General features: G+C 39.5%; 1 pseudogene; it reads right to left on the bottom strand.

Annotated features, from left to right (window-relative positions):
* Positions 1-735: 735 nt before the first annotated feature.
* On the bottom strand, positions 736-13,730 carry LOC128573125 (calcium-binding mitochondrial carrier protein SCaMC-2-like; annotated as a pseudogene).
* Between the last annotated feature and the right edge of the window lie 2,679 nt (positions 13,731-16,409).

Genomic DNA, 16,409 nt, shown 5'->3' with positions numbered 1-16,409 from the left:
TCCTCATGTATTTTTTCTTCTTGTTCACTTCCTTGTTCTCCTTTTTATTTCTCACTGCCTCCTTTGTTTTAAACAGAAGTCCTTGCTCTTGATGACAGTATGTTGCAATATGTCACTGGGACACCAGGTGTCACTGTGGGTTTTTTAGGAGACAGAGAGCATAGTCAACAACCTGTATGTTTCTTATTCCTAACTTAGTTGCCTTTTTTTCTGTTTCATTTTTTTTCAACTTTGAAACAACTTTATTAGAAGGCTATTTTAAGCTATAACTTCTAATTCTTACTTTGCTTTTTGACAAATTCCAGTTATATTTTTATATAATAATTTTTGCATTGATCTTTTCATCCTATTAAAGTTTTCCTCATCAGGCCATTCTGGTGGAATGAAGTGCAGCTGTGAAGTCTCTAGTTGACTAGTATTATTGAGTGAGGGCAGTGTGGGGATCCAGCTCCTACCCTCTCCTCTAACCCCCACAAATTCATAGTGAGAGGTACCTCACTGCCTTGCCATTCAAAAAGGCTGAAATAAAGAAATCCTCCTAGTCCAGGAAACTGGACTTCTGCCTTCAAGGCTGAGGTTCTTTCCACTCTCCCTGCCCTCATTGCCCAGAGATCCTGAGGCTCCTTGGGGGAAAGCCCTTCCCCAACCTGCCAAAGGACTTGCTTTCCTTCTATCTTGAGAGGAATTTTTTTGGACATGGACATCAAGTGTGGGCATCAGGAAGGGTCCCTCCCATCACCATGACTGCACACCCATGGTTACTTTCAGGTTCTGGTACACCACATAGCTGATGCTCACAGCTGGGATGACCTTCATGAAGTTGGAGGCCAGCCCTCAGTACAGCCCGAAAGCCCCCTTGGCTCCCAGGATCTGTCTGAAGAGGCTGCTCATGGTCACCCCTGAAGCACCCTCAATGGAGTCTTGTGCCTTCATCTGTGTCCTAACCAGGGCCAGGGGATAGCTGGCTAGCTGGCCACAGTTACTGGACATGGTGCCATAGGCGAGGAGCACAAACACTCTGGCATCTGCTCTGTTCACAGAATAGAGCTGCAGCCAGGCACTCTTGAGCGTCTCACAGACCACTAGGTCAATTCCAGCATAGAAGATGATCCCCAGCATGGTGGGGACATAGTCTGTGTATAAGGCAGCTACCTCATCTCCAGCCAGGATCCTTCTGACACAGTCGAGCATGCCCAAGTACTGGCATGTTTTCCACAGGGCCATCCAGGTCTTCAAGACCTTCATGGGGAAGATGCTGTTCAGGGAGATGGCCCCTGCCAAGGACCTACCATGAGCATTTCATGAATCCTCCAGGTGTCCTGGTCACTACCAAACAAACGCTTGATTTGCTCATAGGCCATGAATGTGATGGTGGACTCAGAGGCAGTTGTGAGGGCGTTGATGCCATCACCCCACCAGTGATTTGGCCCTTCCCTCTCAAATCATCTGGGTGAATCTGCCAATGATGTACCTGTTGTTGCTGTAGGAGGCACAGACCTGCATGAGCACCTTCAGTCTGTCTAAGGAGGCCTGTGCAGGTTCTGGAGACATCCCTGCCCCACCTCCTGCCACAGGTGTCTCCACGACATCCCTGTGAACTCATCAACCACCGCTCTTCAACTGTGAACTCATCAACCACCATCAGATTATCCCCCACATCAAAGATTGTCAGATGCCTCCAGGACAGGATGATCTCAGTGGATGCAGGAGGTGGTGGTCTCTCCACTCGTTCCAGTCCATGGTCATTGTGCCATTTTTGTCCATGCTCTTGAGAAATTTTTCAGCCTGCTGTTCAGATATCTTGACTCCCAGGTCCCACAGTGACTGCATGATCTTCTGTGCATTGATGTGGCCATCATTCTTTTTGTCCAAACTCTTAAACACCAGCCTGTTTCTTTTCATGATCTTGGAGATAATGGATAAATTCTTTGAAGTCTAGCTGCCCATCAAGGTTCTTACCTCCGGCTTGTATGATTTTCCAGAGCTCACCCGCTGTGTGGTGCAGTCCCAAACGCAGGAGCCCCACTGCCAGGTCACTGACACAAATGTGGCCATCCAGGTTGACTTGGAGAGTCTGGAAGAGTCTCTACAGTCACAGCTGGTGTCCCAACCCCCACAGATGGCACCGCTGCCCAGTCACTGACACTGGCCAGGAGGCCAACTATCAGACCTTAGTTGCTTTTGGTAATTGCCTGTTTGTTTCCTGAGCATTCAGACCTTGTGGGTTGGGATCCTAATGATAACAAAATACTTCAGGGGCAGGTCTCACAGCACTGCCTGACTCCAGCTCCTGTGGGGTGTGGGAGTCCCTCAGCCTATCCCAAGGGTGGAGTTCTGTTCCCGGCAGGGTTTCCCTCATGTTGCCCCTGCTAAGACATTCTCATGGACCTTCCCACAATGGCAGCCCTCTGGCCCATGAGACCTTCTCAGTATGGCTGGAAAGAGAGCCAGCCAAACCTATGGCAAATCCACTCCAATTGGCCTTCCAGTCTAGTTGCTGTATACTGTTCAAGTCCACCCACTATTCCAAGCTTTCCACTCAACACTCAGCTTTTCCCAACAACTGAATACTCTGGAAAGGCTTCCTCCCATCCCGTACCTCTGTGGGCAGCCAGCTGATCCCAGCTGGTTGCAATCAGTTGCCTAATTCATCAGATTTCCACCTTTTAAGATCACTGTGGTGCCTGAGCTATGATTCTGAGTAAGGTCTCTGTGCCAGATATAGCTGGGTTTTACTGGTTTTTCTTTTTTGATGGGAGTTAAGCACAATAGAATTTTTCAGAATCCCTTTCTTTGCAAGGCACAAATCTGTAGCTGTGTCACAAGCAGGGTGGATATCTATGTGTGAAGTCACATGTTTTATGCATCTTGATTATCTACAATAAAGCTGACATTTGACAAACTATGCAAAAACCGAGTTGTCTTTATCTTAACTCTATAGAAAAAATAACAAAATTATTGTTCTATGAAGCACCAAAGACTGTAAAGTCAGAAATGTAGGTAAAAGTATTAATAGAGGTATGTCAGGTAGTTAATTATAAAACTATACCTTTTTAATTTTATGATATTTAACAGGTATTTCAATTTTTTAATTATAATTGCTAGTTCTTTTTTATTTTAAATGAATTTTTATTCTTTAACCTAAATTTTGTTCTTATAACTGTAATTTTTTATAAAGCCCCTTACCCCCAAATTATTACATCTTAAGTTTCATAAATCTTAGATATGTTCATCTGTTGTTTGAAGGTAGAGATAACACTGACTACATTCAAGAAAATTATCTCTTTCTGAGAACCACAAATATTGAATATATTAAATAAGCACCTGCCCAATGCTTTACAAAGGCAATTGTTATGTAGACCAAGAGACAGTCCCTTCACTTTCCATCTTTTAAACCTACACTGTGTACATAACCTCTAGACCTTCTGTTCTGCTTCTCCCTTCCAGATTTTCTTCATGTCTTACATGAAATCTCTCATGTTCAGATTAACCAAAAAAATGATCATGGCCATGTTACAGTATTTAAAATTTCCTTACTATTGTCTGTGAGATTTATTTAATATGCATCATGGATTTGGTTTAATTTAATTTTGTCTTGTATTTTGGTTGGAAAGAATATTTAAAGGCTTGGTTTTAAGTTAGCCAAAGGTTATTCTCCACTTAATATCTCACAAATGCACAAAAATCTTTGTCTTTCAAATTCTGTTCTTAAAGGTGCATATTTCTACTCATGACTGGATTTTAAAGCATTTAGTTTCTTCTCAAAGAATATTTAAAGTCAACACTGAGATGGAAAAGCTAAACTGGATGCTATTCCACCTATGTTCTGTCAAGCAAATTGACAAATTAAGAATGTCAAATCCTTGTTAGTGGCAGTGCTGAAAAGAACATATTTTAATTTTCAAATCCCTTGACTAAGTTCAAGGAAAGTTTCTGAAGTGCTATTGGGTATCTTAAAAAATAAATCTTGTCTTGAAATAATTTACCGTGTGATTTGAAAAACTACAAATCGTGTGTTTATATATACTATATATATGCATACATGTATGTATATTATTTCCAATACATGCATCACACACACACATCATACTGGCAACAAGAAAAATTGTGAATAGAGAACACTGCCTACAATTCTCTACACTTAAATACTATAGGAGCAAGCGTCTCCCAGCATCTTGAGGCAGAAACATAAAATTCTAAGGAATGTAAATTTTATGTTGTATAAATCATGTTGATCATCATTGAATCATGATGAACAAAGATTGTTCAAAGAACATAATTCCAAAGACTAAAAGAATTAATCAAATGGACATATTTTATCAGTTTAAAATTATTAAATGTGTTATCTGGGGATTGATTGAGAAAATAGAATGCAAAAAAAACAAAAGATGCAGAGAACTGTTCAAGGATGAGTCAATTTGATCTTCTCATAGGAAATCCAGGTTTAAGACATGTCTTCCCATGGTGTACTGGTAAAATATTCAGCAACCAGCTCTCTGAGGGAAACCCTGACTGAAGTTACTGCCATTCCCTTGGTGCAAATACAACCACAGAAGATAGCAGCTAGGGCAGAGTTGGGGAGAGATGGGCAACTGCACATGATTAAAATTTCCACCACGCAAATACAATGAGCACAAATAATCTCAAGAACAAAGAGTAAAATATGAAATAATTAGGAAATATTGAATTTTGACTATTATCCATCATTTTATGTGATTTATTCAATTGTATGGCTATATAATTTAATTTTAATGATGATTACATTTAACCATCAGCTCACAAAATTTAACAACTGGTTTTTGTGGGCCTAAATAAGCCAGTTCCAACACAAAACTGCTTGAGGCCACATAATGAATTAGGCTTTATCCTAAAAGCAGTGTGGAAAGCCATTAGGAGGATTTAAGGAGAGGCGAGCATGTAATGTATTTTCATTTAAAAGCTGACTCATGCAGCTGTGTGGAGAAGGCTTGGCAGGAGACGAGAGGAAATGTAGAGCCAATTAGAAGATTACTGGTGTGAGCTCTGACATCATAGGAGCTTCAAAAGGCATAAAAACATTTTCCCTTTACTTCAGGGAAAGCACATTTAGACATTTACAAGAAAATCGTAAGAAAAACACAGAACAAAAAAGGAGATGCAAAAAAGCATGCCACTCAATGAGCTTCCAGCGTAGATTCTATCTCCTAACTAGGGACTAACTTCTGGACAAAGACTGGCTCATCTTGTCAAATTGGATACCAGAAAATACAGGGCTAATCCTTTTCTTTTAATCTCAGTTTTTCCTTATTTAGTTTGCCAAATACATAGGAATATCCTACTTCCGCATACATTGTCCTGAAGTAATATTTCTTTCCTCTGATGTTTCAACTGCTAAATGACTTCCCTGACCTCAGAACATCACAACGGGTCTTCCCAAGCCACAAACATTTCTTTTCTTTCAGGAGGAGGGCAATTCTTTTATGTCAGATCAGTTTATGGTGCTTTACAGTTGACAAAACACATCCAGCAACGTTATCTCATTTAACTACAGACTAATCCTTTATAATGGAGTGTTCAGTATTTATATTTACTAGGTATACTTTCTAACCTTTTTTTTTCAGACAGAATCTCAAGTTGTTGCCCTGGATAGAGTGCTGTGGCATCACAGCTCACAGTGACCTCAAACTCTAGGACTCAAGCGATTCTCTTGCCTCAGCCTCCCAAGTAGCTAGGATGACAAGTGCCCACCCCAATGCCCAGCTATTTCGTTGTTGTTGTTGCAGTTATCATTATTGACCAGCCAGCCCTGGTGTATGTGGCTGGTGCCCTACCCACTGAGCTATGGGTGCTGCCTACTTTCTAACTTTTAAAGGAATTTCGAAGGTTAGAATCCCAAATAGCATAACATTACAGTCATGAAATGCAAAGTACTAAAATTTTAAAAGCAATTCTGCATAAACAGAGTAAACACTGCATTCAATATCATTAAATTATACTGTATAATTAATATTAAACTAATACAGGAGTGTTAATGTAGTGTAGTGTAGAGACTTCATACTGCAGTGTAGAGACTTCCCAAGGGATATGTAGGTACTAGAAACTTTGCAAAAGACTTTCCAGATCCTAAAAATTCATGAATAATGTTTCTTAAAACTGATTTACCTAAGAATCTGTTTTAAAACAGGTCATCTTCCCAACTTCCTTTTTTATAATTATTCTTTTTTCATTTTATAAAATAAAAACATTATCCTTTATCTATTTCTAATGTCTTCAAGGTACATTGTCCTGGGATTGAAATTTTTTAGTATCTAATATTAGGACTGTTTGAAATATTGTTATAGGTGTTGGGAAAGTGAATGATCTATATTACTGGGCAATGAATCCTTTTGCAAGTCCTGTACTTTCTAATTATTGTCTTTCAACAGAATTGAAGGATATTCTGATTAAGTTGTTGGATGATCTATCATTAAAATAACTTTTATATGATAAATCAGTAGGGCATGTAACTTGGAATGTGTTCAAAGAATTGTGTGTCACTAATATAATAAAACTACTTCCATTTCCATCTATATTTTTATAGAGATGACTTTTTTTAAGCAATACCATCTATAAAAAAAAAATAGGAATAGAATCAATGCTGACTCTTGGCTCATCTGGCAGCAAGTCACATTCACCCACAGATAGAAGCCTCTTACATCCCCTATATTTTTTCCTTTATGTTAATAATTCATCAAAATTTATAAAGTGGTCATGTTGTTTCTATTGCTTACTACTATGAATTATAATGAGTATTCAATGATATATTTAAAACATTTTTAAAACATAGCTTTATGATGTCAGTAATTTTACCAAAAAAGTTAAATGGATCCATTTTTATTGCAGAGGAATATGATAGGGTGATCAATCATAACCATTCAAACATAAAAGGTATGTTATTAAGATAAAATTATATGGGGTAAGTGAAATGAAAATATGAGTTTAAGAAGGAAAAATTGTTGGAAGTTTCTCTTAAAAACAGCTTGTTTTGTAATTGAATAATGGTGGTTATCAAGTCACTATGATATGGGGATTCCTTGGAACCAATTTAAGAGAATGACATAAGAATTGTATTTGAAAATGAAAATATTTAAAACACATTAAAATTACATCATTTATAAATATTTAGGCTTTTGACAGAAAATGTTAGATGTCAGCTTAAATATGTGTGAGGATACATGTAATTTTTCAAATTTCTTTTAGAAAAAAATTTCTAAATTTTCACTTGAAGACATTAGACTGAATATCTTTGTGTGTTTCTGTCATCTCTGTTCCTGCAACACCAGCAAATTATTTTTCTCTTCCCTCAAGCCACATGCTTCTTTTTTAATTTCTCCAAGAGGGTGATGGTGTATACAGATCAAGCAGAAAACAACAGACCAGGTGGTTACTTGCCTGCCTGGCAATTAACATGCCCCCAACTAACTGGCTCATTTCTGTACAAGAGCCCCTTGGTACCTGAGCCTCAATTTCACGCTTGAGTACAATTACAAATCACCACATGTCATGGTCCTTCATGGTCACTTGCACAGGGTTGACACCATGAACATTAAATTTGTAAATACTATGTATGAATCCACTGAAATCTCCCATTGGACAAGGAGGGAAATGGTATTCCAAGAGGCTTAAGCGACTTGGCCAAATTTACTCTGCTGGTAGAAGGCAGATCCTGATACATCTCAAATATATAACTCTCTCTCTCTCATACACACACACACACACACACACACACCTACCTCTATATAAATAGATGTGTGTGTACATACGTTCTTGTTTGTTTTGTTTGTGTGTGTGTGGATAAGATAAGCCCAAGCTCACAAGGAACTAGTGGCACCATTGTGTCTCAAGATGATCTTATCTCAGGGACACTCAGAGAGGGGCCAGTTGAGAAGGGCTCTTTGTACTGCACAAAGAACAGGAGTGGGGACCTGAAGGATAACATGTTATTCATCCCTGTCAACTCCTAAACTTGAAAACAAAATCCTATAGCTACAGAGACAGTGTATAGACAAAGACTGAGGAACTGCTTTTCATGTGGGATTTTGTGCGACGTGGGTGCACAAAGGAGTTGCTTAGGTCTTCCAGAAGCCTGTATCTGAACTGGGAAGAGGTCATTTTCTCCATTTCTGGTGGAACACAGCACTGCTCTGGCCCCTGGAGGGCCAGCTGCTTCGGGAGTACAGGAGAGGGCTCCTGGACCTGAGAGCTGGCCTTCTAATGGAGAACACCAGCAAGCTTATCCTCAAAGGGTGAGTCCTCCCACCAGTGGTGGGTTAAGGTGAAAGGGAACACCCAGCATGTGAGCACACTAACTGCTGGGATGGTTCAAAACAAGATGTACAGTATCAAGATGCTTCTGGAACTTTTTCAAGGGCCTAGAGTTTTACCCAACAAAGTAGAACAAGACTAAACCAAAACCAAAACAAACAAAAATTATATTATTAGTCCTATTTTGATCCTATGTGTATGCATAAGCTAGCAAGAGCTAGGTACTTTCAGATTGTTTATACACGCCTGTGTGTACACACACATAAATTCTCATTCACTCATACACTGTAATAAATATATATTATATGTAAACATAAATTTTAATAAATTGGTAAATACTTCTGGCATACCTTTCTTTTTACCTTGTCAGCTAGGTGTTCATCACTAAGCCTGTATTCCCTGAGTATATATTGAACATGGAGTAAAACAATGAGCAAGACACACAAAGTCCCTGCTATGACAAAACAAATTATGCAATGGGAGAAATGGACCATAGACCAGTAAAGAAAAGAAATGCTCCTATTTCTAATAGTTACAGTGTTGTAAACCCCTTACAGGGATGTAAGAGAAGACTAGAGACCTTAACTTCATCGTTTGAAGATCTACAGCAGTAGTTTTCAACCCTGACTGTATGTAAGCATTGCCTGGGAGACTTTAAAAAGACCTGGTGCATAGGCTCCTTTAAAATCACTTCAATAAAAGTGTGTGTTATGTGCGTCAGTGTTCATAGTTCCCAGGTGATTCTAATTTTCAGTCATAATTGGAGACTTCTTAGGTAAAAGTGGCATTAACAGGGATAGCAGTAACTTGACATATTCTTGTCCTTATGTACACACGTGTAGGATAATATTTAGAAATAAACATATCCCACATCAAGCACACAAAGTGAACTCAGTGTGCATTTAAAATGGCTTGCTATTCTTACAGAGGTTTAAGGGACCTGCCCGCCCCCCCCCCCCAGGCACACGCAGAGTTAGCTTGCCTGGAGTTAAAATTCCACAACCCAATTCTCTGAAGTTGTGCACCCCGTTAAGCTCTTCCTCAGAGATACGGGCCAGAGGGTTGACGTATATTAAAAACATATTGTCAGAGGTCTATAGGTGCTCTGCCCTGAGGAGAGACACAGTCGTAAACTGTGTGAACTGAGTGAACGCTTGAAGGTACTCTTCCATTAACTCTGTTCCCCTGTGGCTGCTTTCTTCTTTGTGATCTTTATTCTTTGTGATCTATATACATACCCAAGAGATTAGTCAGTGTCTAGAAAAGGATGTTTACTGCAGAAGTGATTGTGTTGGTGTGGTAACAGGATATTTCCTTACAAGTTAATTTCAGATAGGTAAAATGAGGTAATGATGAAACTAACAGATGGTAGATTAAGTGTATATGTGACTAGAAGTGTATAAAATCAGATCCCTGAATAAAGAACTTTACTACATGCCATCCCAAGTTGTGTAGTCTGTTTCTTGTTTACCCTTAATAATTGCAGGAGCGAGCTTATACCCACAGCAAAGCTGCTGTTCTTTCGTATCTCCGGTCACACAACATATTGGCATAGTTGGCAGGATGAGAGGATTGCGAAGGAGCAGAAAACCTTTCTGGACACCGGGCTGGAGGATGGCTGCCTCCACCAAGATGCCTCGAAGAGATCTTCACTGAAGCCGCTTGAGGTAAGCTTGAGAACCCTGTAACTGAGACCGTGCAATTGCCATGCAGAGTATGTGGGATGTCTCCAGCATAGCAAGAAACATGGGAGGAAATAATGAGTCTTCAGCTCTCTTCCTCTTTGGAGGACCAGTAAATTTCCATTTGAAAAACTCTGATTCCCACCACTAAAATTCCGGTAAAAACTAGTAACCTGCAGGAACTTTTCCATGTGGTTTTTAAGCATTGCCACTGGTTCGTGCCTGACTGGAGAGTCCAGATTAATTTGAAAGTCTGTAAGAAAGTGGGTCCGGCTCTGCATTGTGCCCACCACAAAGGTAATTGTATAAGCAGGAAAATATGGGCAGCGTATCAGCTGGTTCATATCGTGTTGGAACCATTTCAGACATGTTCTGAGCAAACCTGTGAGACTGAGGAGATTGGCCCTGATGAGTTGCCACCCCTGCCTCCTTTGCCTGAGCTGAGTCAATTAGACCAGAGAAGGCTGCAGAAAATCCCAGAGAACTCGAACATGAATACGATATGCCAGAGTCCCATTCTGAACCCGAGCCTAATAGGCTGGCTAAACCTAGCGAGTTTATACCCATGGCAAAGCTGCTGTTCTTTCACATCTCCAGTCACGCAACAACACATGGCATGTGCTAGGAACTGCAAGGAGGGGAAGAACAGAAGAGTTTGAGTCAGAAAGACAAGAAAGGCCAGACTGGGAGGTCATGGTACTAGGTTTACAGTTTATCCTAAGTGTAATGGGAAGTATTAAACTACGTGTGTTAGGTCATATGATGAAAGGATGGGACTAGGAAAGAAACAGAAAAGATTCTTCTCCAATCCTCCCAATGTAAAACCCAAAGATATATTTTATGTGTTTTTAATGACAAAGTCATGCTGATCATCCAGTCTCTGGCAAATGAGTGAATCAAATCAAAGAGAAATGAAATATCATTCTGATAAAGATGATGAGTCACCATCACCCTGGGAAAAAACAGAAGTGAGTGACACTGTACCCTGATGCTGTCACTAAATGAATAAATAAATGTTGAATAAATAAAAGTAAAGGCAGTCACGACACACACACAATTACAAGGAGTATTTGCGTGTGTATCTAGAAGCCTATTTTTAAAATTCATTATTCCTGAAATGCAAAGCAATGCCATCTCAGCTTACAGCTACTTAAAATTATTATTGACATAGTTTTCTAACTACCTAATTTTTCCATCTCAGTGTATGTTCTTTCCCTGCTGTGGTATCCAGATTAGCCCTGTCTGCTGGAAAGAGAAAAGTGAAGAATTATTTATTCTCAAGATGAAATATTTAGACAATTAAAGGCAAGACTTCTGAAAATACATAAACTGAAATATATGCCTTTTTAGAGCACTTAAGAAAGAATAGCTTGCTAATCTACTATATATACACAGCCATGCAGATGTAGAGTTTGCTATGTTTTTGTATTTATTTTATTGTAGTGATTGCAAAATGCTATGAAGCAGAAAGGTTTTGTTTTCTCTAGAATAAAAATGGCACATTCATAAAGTCAAATCATTTCACTGAGCTTCACGTAGCATAATAGAAGGCTTGTGATAATCCCTACTATTATTTGACTGTGTAATTGTGCTTTCCTGTAGAAAATATTTCCTGTAGACCTATTTCCCATGAGCAAGCAACTTGGAGCTTTCTGTGGTATGTGAAACTGCACAAGTGCTGTTGGGAAGCATATTTATTCCCTTGACTGTAGTTCATGGGCTACTCAGAGAGAGGGACTACCAACCACACGTTGAGACTTCATCCCCCAAATGATGCTCACAGCATTCTTGTCATGCCTTCTCTTAAGTTCTCTGGAGGCACACTTGATTCAAGACATAGAAAACAGTCTCTGTAGTGAGATGAATCTGAGTTCAAGTCTTGGCTTGGCTGTTTACAGCTAAACAACACCTCTGACTATCCAGTTCCCTTCCTCTGAACAATACAATTGATAGTACTTACCTTAGTAGACTTTTGTGGTGATTAGAAAAATAAACACTTTGGGCATTGTGGCAGACGCCTGTAGTCCCAGCTACTTGGGAGGCTGAAGCAAGAGAATTGCTTAAGCCCAGGAGTTGGAGGTTGCTGTGAGCTGTGTGATGCCATGGCACTCTACCAAGGGCCATAAAGTGAGACTCTGTTTCTACAAAAAAAAAAAAAAAAAGAAAGAAAAATAAACACTTTGTCTTGAACCTCACACCTAGTGTACAGCATATTTTCCTTTTAATTTAGCACAATATTCCCAGTCATTTTGCACATATATTATGTACCTGTATATACAAAATTAAATTAAAAAATTATGCAAACTGTAAGTGTTTATCAACTCAAAATTCTACAAGGGCTTCCTACTTCAAAGATGTGTTAATGATTTTATTCTTTCTACGACTGAAAGATCTCTACCATCAGATCTTAACCTTAGTATAACAACATTTCTTCTGACACATCCCACCTTCTCTTATGATATATCTGCATAGTAATATTCTATTTATAGTTTTTACTTGAATATGCCAATAATGTTTTTCATCTATATTTCTTTGATCATGTTTTTTTTGCTCCCTACTGAGATTTCTTCTACATAAAACTCAAATCTGTAAAAATTCTATTCATCTTTCAAAGTCCAAAGCAAATGACTACTTAAGGAGGTTGTTCTTAATCCCTATATTGAAAATTAATATTATATTTCCCTTTCCTCTGTTACAGAATGTAATGAAATCATTACATTATAGTTATTTATATAATGTTGCTTTTTACTCATATAATAAATTCCTTGAGAAAAGAGATTTGGCATCTATTACCTTTGCATCAATACGTTTTGATGGCTTGAATGGATAAAAAAGTCTTAAGTTATCGATGTTGTTAAAGACTTATATAAATCAAATTTTCATGCATTGCTAGTTCTCTCTTCACTCTGTTTCACTCAGATAAGAAAGTAATATGCTGCTCAACTCTTTCAGCAAAGTTCTTTTTATTTGAGTATCTAGAACAGTGGTTTTTAACCTTTTTTATCTCATGCCACATTTAAACCTACAGTTAAACTTCTGTGGCACATTTAAATTATGTTGATGAAAATAAGAGTAAAATAAAACACACTTATTGTGCTTTGAACTTCTTTAAAAAATAATTTAATTAATTATCTTTTAAAATTTTCATGGCACACCAGCTGAAAACCACTGACCTAGATCAAACTTTCTGTCCAAACCCACAACTGTCTACAGTTTCCCTACATATACCCCAACTCAGGGAGTTACTTAAATTTATCTGAATAGAGCCTGTGTTCAACTCATGAATTCTGATGGCTCTGAAGTGCCTTCCTTGCAAATATTGAAACTTTTGTTTCTCTAAAACCTTAAGTTTCTGTATTTCTCACCATCTCCCCATACTGTGGGAGTGGCTGAAGGTTCAGGCTCCAGCCTTGTGTCTTCACCAAAAAGCATGACCATATCTTCAAGGCTACTGTGTTTAAATTATTTTGGTACTGTTAGGACAAAATTTGCCTTGAATACACAAGTTTTTTGCAAGAAGGAGGTATTTTATCATAACATCATCTCTTTCATAATGGGTCACCTTTGCTAAGAAGTCAGTGGTAGAAAAAGGTAGATTTGTCTTTTTGATTAAGACTACTTCATCTCTTGTCTGGGCCAAGAAGCATCGCCAGGCATGTCTTGGTGGTGTGGGACAGAAAGTACAACCATAAATTTGAGGAGTCATGCTTACCCGTGGAGCTTAGTCCTTGTCCCCGCATCCGCTTCAGCGATGGACAATCCCATCTGTGCCCTTTTCAGGAACACCTATTCAAGATATTTACAGCTGAGATGAGCAGGTTGCTTCTGGTATTATATGTGCTATATATTCTTCTCAATCTTTTCTCTCCCATGTAAAAGTGCAAAAATAGATTTTTATTGAGGTTTCAGGCCATCTTTGGTGCCACAGTAGCTAAAGATGAGCCTTTGTTTTTTTAATAAAATTATAAATGTCCTAGGTCTGTCATGTATAGCACGCTCGGCTCTTACACCATTTAAAAATTTTATGTGACCATAAATCTGTTGCATAGTCAAGTTATGTTTTATAATACATTGTAACCTTCTCCTTTCTCATTTCCTCCATGCTCCACAAGGGATTCATGTGCATTTTCTAGTTTTATTTTGTTTAGAAAAATCATGGTATTTTTAATTTGAAAAATAGTCCATCGTTCATTTTACTAATGATATTTTGCACACATGAAGATAACAGAATATTTATAAATAATTAGAATTTCAACTGGAATTCAGGAACACAATTAACACTTGCTGGGAAGCAACAGTGCTGCCAGACAGTCCCATCTTGTGAGGGCCCCACCCCCCACCTGAGCTCAACAATCAATCAGTACTAGTTAATATCTCCACAGTTTACCTTTAGTTTAGAATTAAGTTCTCATGTATTTCCACACATATATAGATTTTATCACAACCTCTTTTATTCTCCCAAGCAAGTTTAATCTGTCTTAATGGGAAAAAAATATATTTTTTGAGACAAAATCTCACTCTGTCACCCTGGGTAGAGTGCCATTTGTCATCCCTTATAGTAACCTCCAACTCTTGGGCTTACGCAATCCTTTTGCCTTAGCCTCCTGAGTAGCTGAGACTACAGGTGCTCATCACTATACCCAGCTAGTTTTTCTATTTTTAGTTGAGTCGGGGTCTTGCTTTTTCTCAGGCTGGTCTCAAACTCCTGAGCTCAAGCAATCTACCCGCCTCGGCCTCCCAGAGTGTTAGGATTATAGGTGTGAGCCACTGCACTTGTCTGAAAAAATAGTTTTAAGTTGTGATTTCAAAAAAACTAACCAAATAGCTTCTGTGCTTCAGAATCATAATATAGGAACACTTTTTATCTCTCTTACAGCATTTTTCTCTAAGAAATTTTGGGTTTTCTGGGGAACAAAGTGAGATGCCCAAATAGAAACCTCCCCCTGCAGGAACATCAAATTCACCAACTATCCATGAAAGCCAGCACCTTCACAGGAACCAAAAGTCAGGCCAGCGATCATCCCCCTGACCTCCTAATATTACATCAAGGACAGAGGCACTGAAGAGGGCAGGAAAAAGCACTTGCATTGCCTACACTGCCCCTGCCTCTGTAGCAACACCATGCCATGACAGCTGGCAGCGTGAGGAGAGAACCTATATGCTCGGGAAGGGAGAGTGAAGTGATTTTGAGACTTCACATTGAAATTCAGAGCAGCCTTGGCACAGGAAAAAACAGCACAGGATAGAATTCTGCTGGTGCCTACAAGGTAGCATTTAGACCAGCCCCATCGGAGGGACATCCTCTGCTCTAAAACCTGAGTTCCCACCAGCCCCACTACCAGCTAGTGAAAAGCACTCTAGGGTCTGGTCTGAACTTATAAGGCAGTCCATCCACAAAGGATACAGTCCTCGGCAGTTCCCCCAGCTGTGCTGACTTACTGCCAGTGCACTTGGGGGGCACATGACCCTGTGAGACAGCAGCAGCTACAGTCAAGCCAGAGCCTGTGCCACCTCCCCCAAACTCCAGCCAGTGCTGCTCAGGGACAGTCTTTGTCCATGTGGCGAAAAGACAGGACAGGGCTCAGGGGACTTTGCACTGCAACTTGGTTACCAGCTCAGACACAGTAAAATGAAGCCAAGCAGACTTCTGAAGTCCCTGAGTCCAGGCCTTTGTTCCTAGATGTCACTTCTAGACTGACCCTGGGCCAGAAGGAAACATGCTGTCCTGAAGCAAAGGACTGAGTCTAATAGGATTCACCACCTGCTGAGTCCTTGAACTTTAAATGAACATCGCTGGTAGCCAGGAAACAGTCTCCAGGGGCTTTAGGTGCTATTGGGCTGGCTTCAGGTGTGACCTGGTGCTAGTGGCCATGAGGGAGTGTCCATATCACTCCTTCCCCAATCCCAGCAGCCCAACACAGAGAGTAAGGGAAGAAAGTGAGTTTTCCTGGCAATCCAGGGAATTATCCTGTAGTCTGCAAGAGTTATAGCCTTATTGGACTTGGGGCATCCCCACTGCTGATACAGCTGCAGTGAGCAAAGATTTAACCGCAACACTCAATTCCCTTTGAACATCCAGAAAGCCTTCTCAAGAAGGACGGGTTCAAACAATTCCCACTGTGAAGATCAATATCAATATCTAACTCTTCAAGGCCTGAACATCAGCAAATATCCACAAGCATCTAGAACATCCAGGAAAACTTGAGCTCGCCAAATGAACTAAATAAAGAGCCAGTAATCAATCCTAGGGAAATGGATGTAGATGACTTTTCAGACAAAGAACTCAAAATAGATGTCCTTAAGAAGCTCAGTGAAATTCAAGACAGCACAGAGAATTCAGATACAAAAATCACTATATAAAAATCAGTAGCATTTCTATATGTCAACAGCAAACAAACTGAAACCAAGAAAGTGATCCCATTTACAATAGCCACCAGTAAAATA

Source organism: Nycticebus coucang, chromosome 20 (genome assembly GCF_027406575.1).
Source record: "Nycticebus coucang isolate mNycCou1 chromosome 20, mNycCou1.pri, whole genome shotgun sequence".
NCBI lineage: Eukaryota > Metazoa > Chordata > Mammalia > Primates > Lorisidae > Nycticebus > Nycticebus coucang.
The sequence above is the reverse complement of the archived record's forward strand: the minus strand, read 5'-3'. Positions and strand labels throughout refer to the sequence as shown.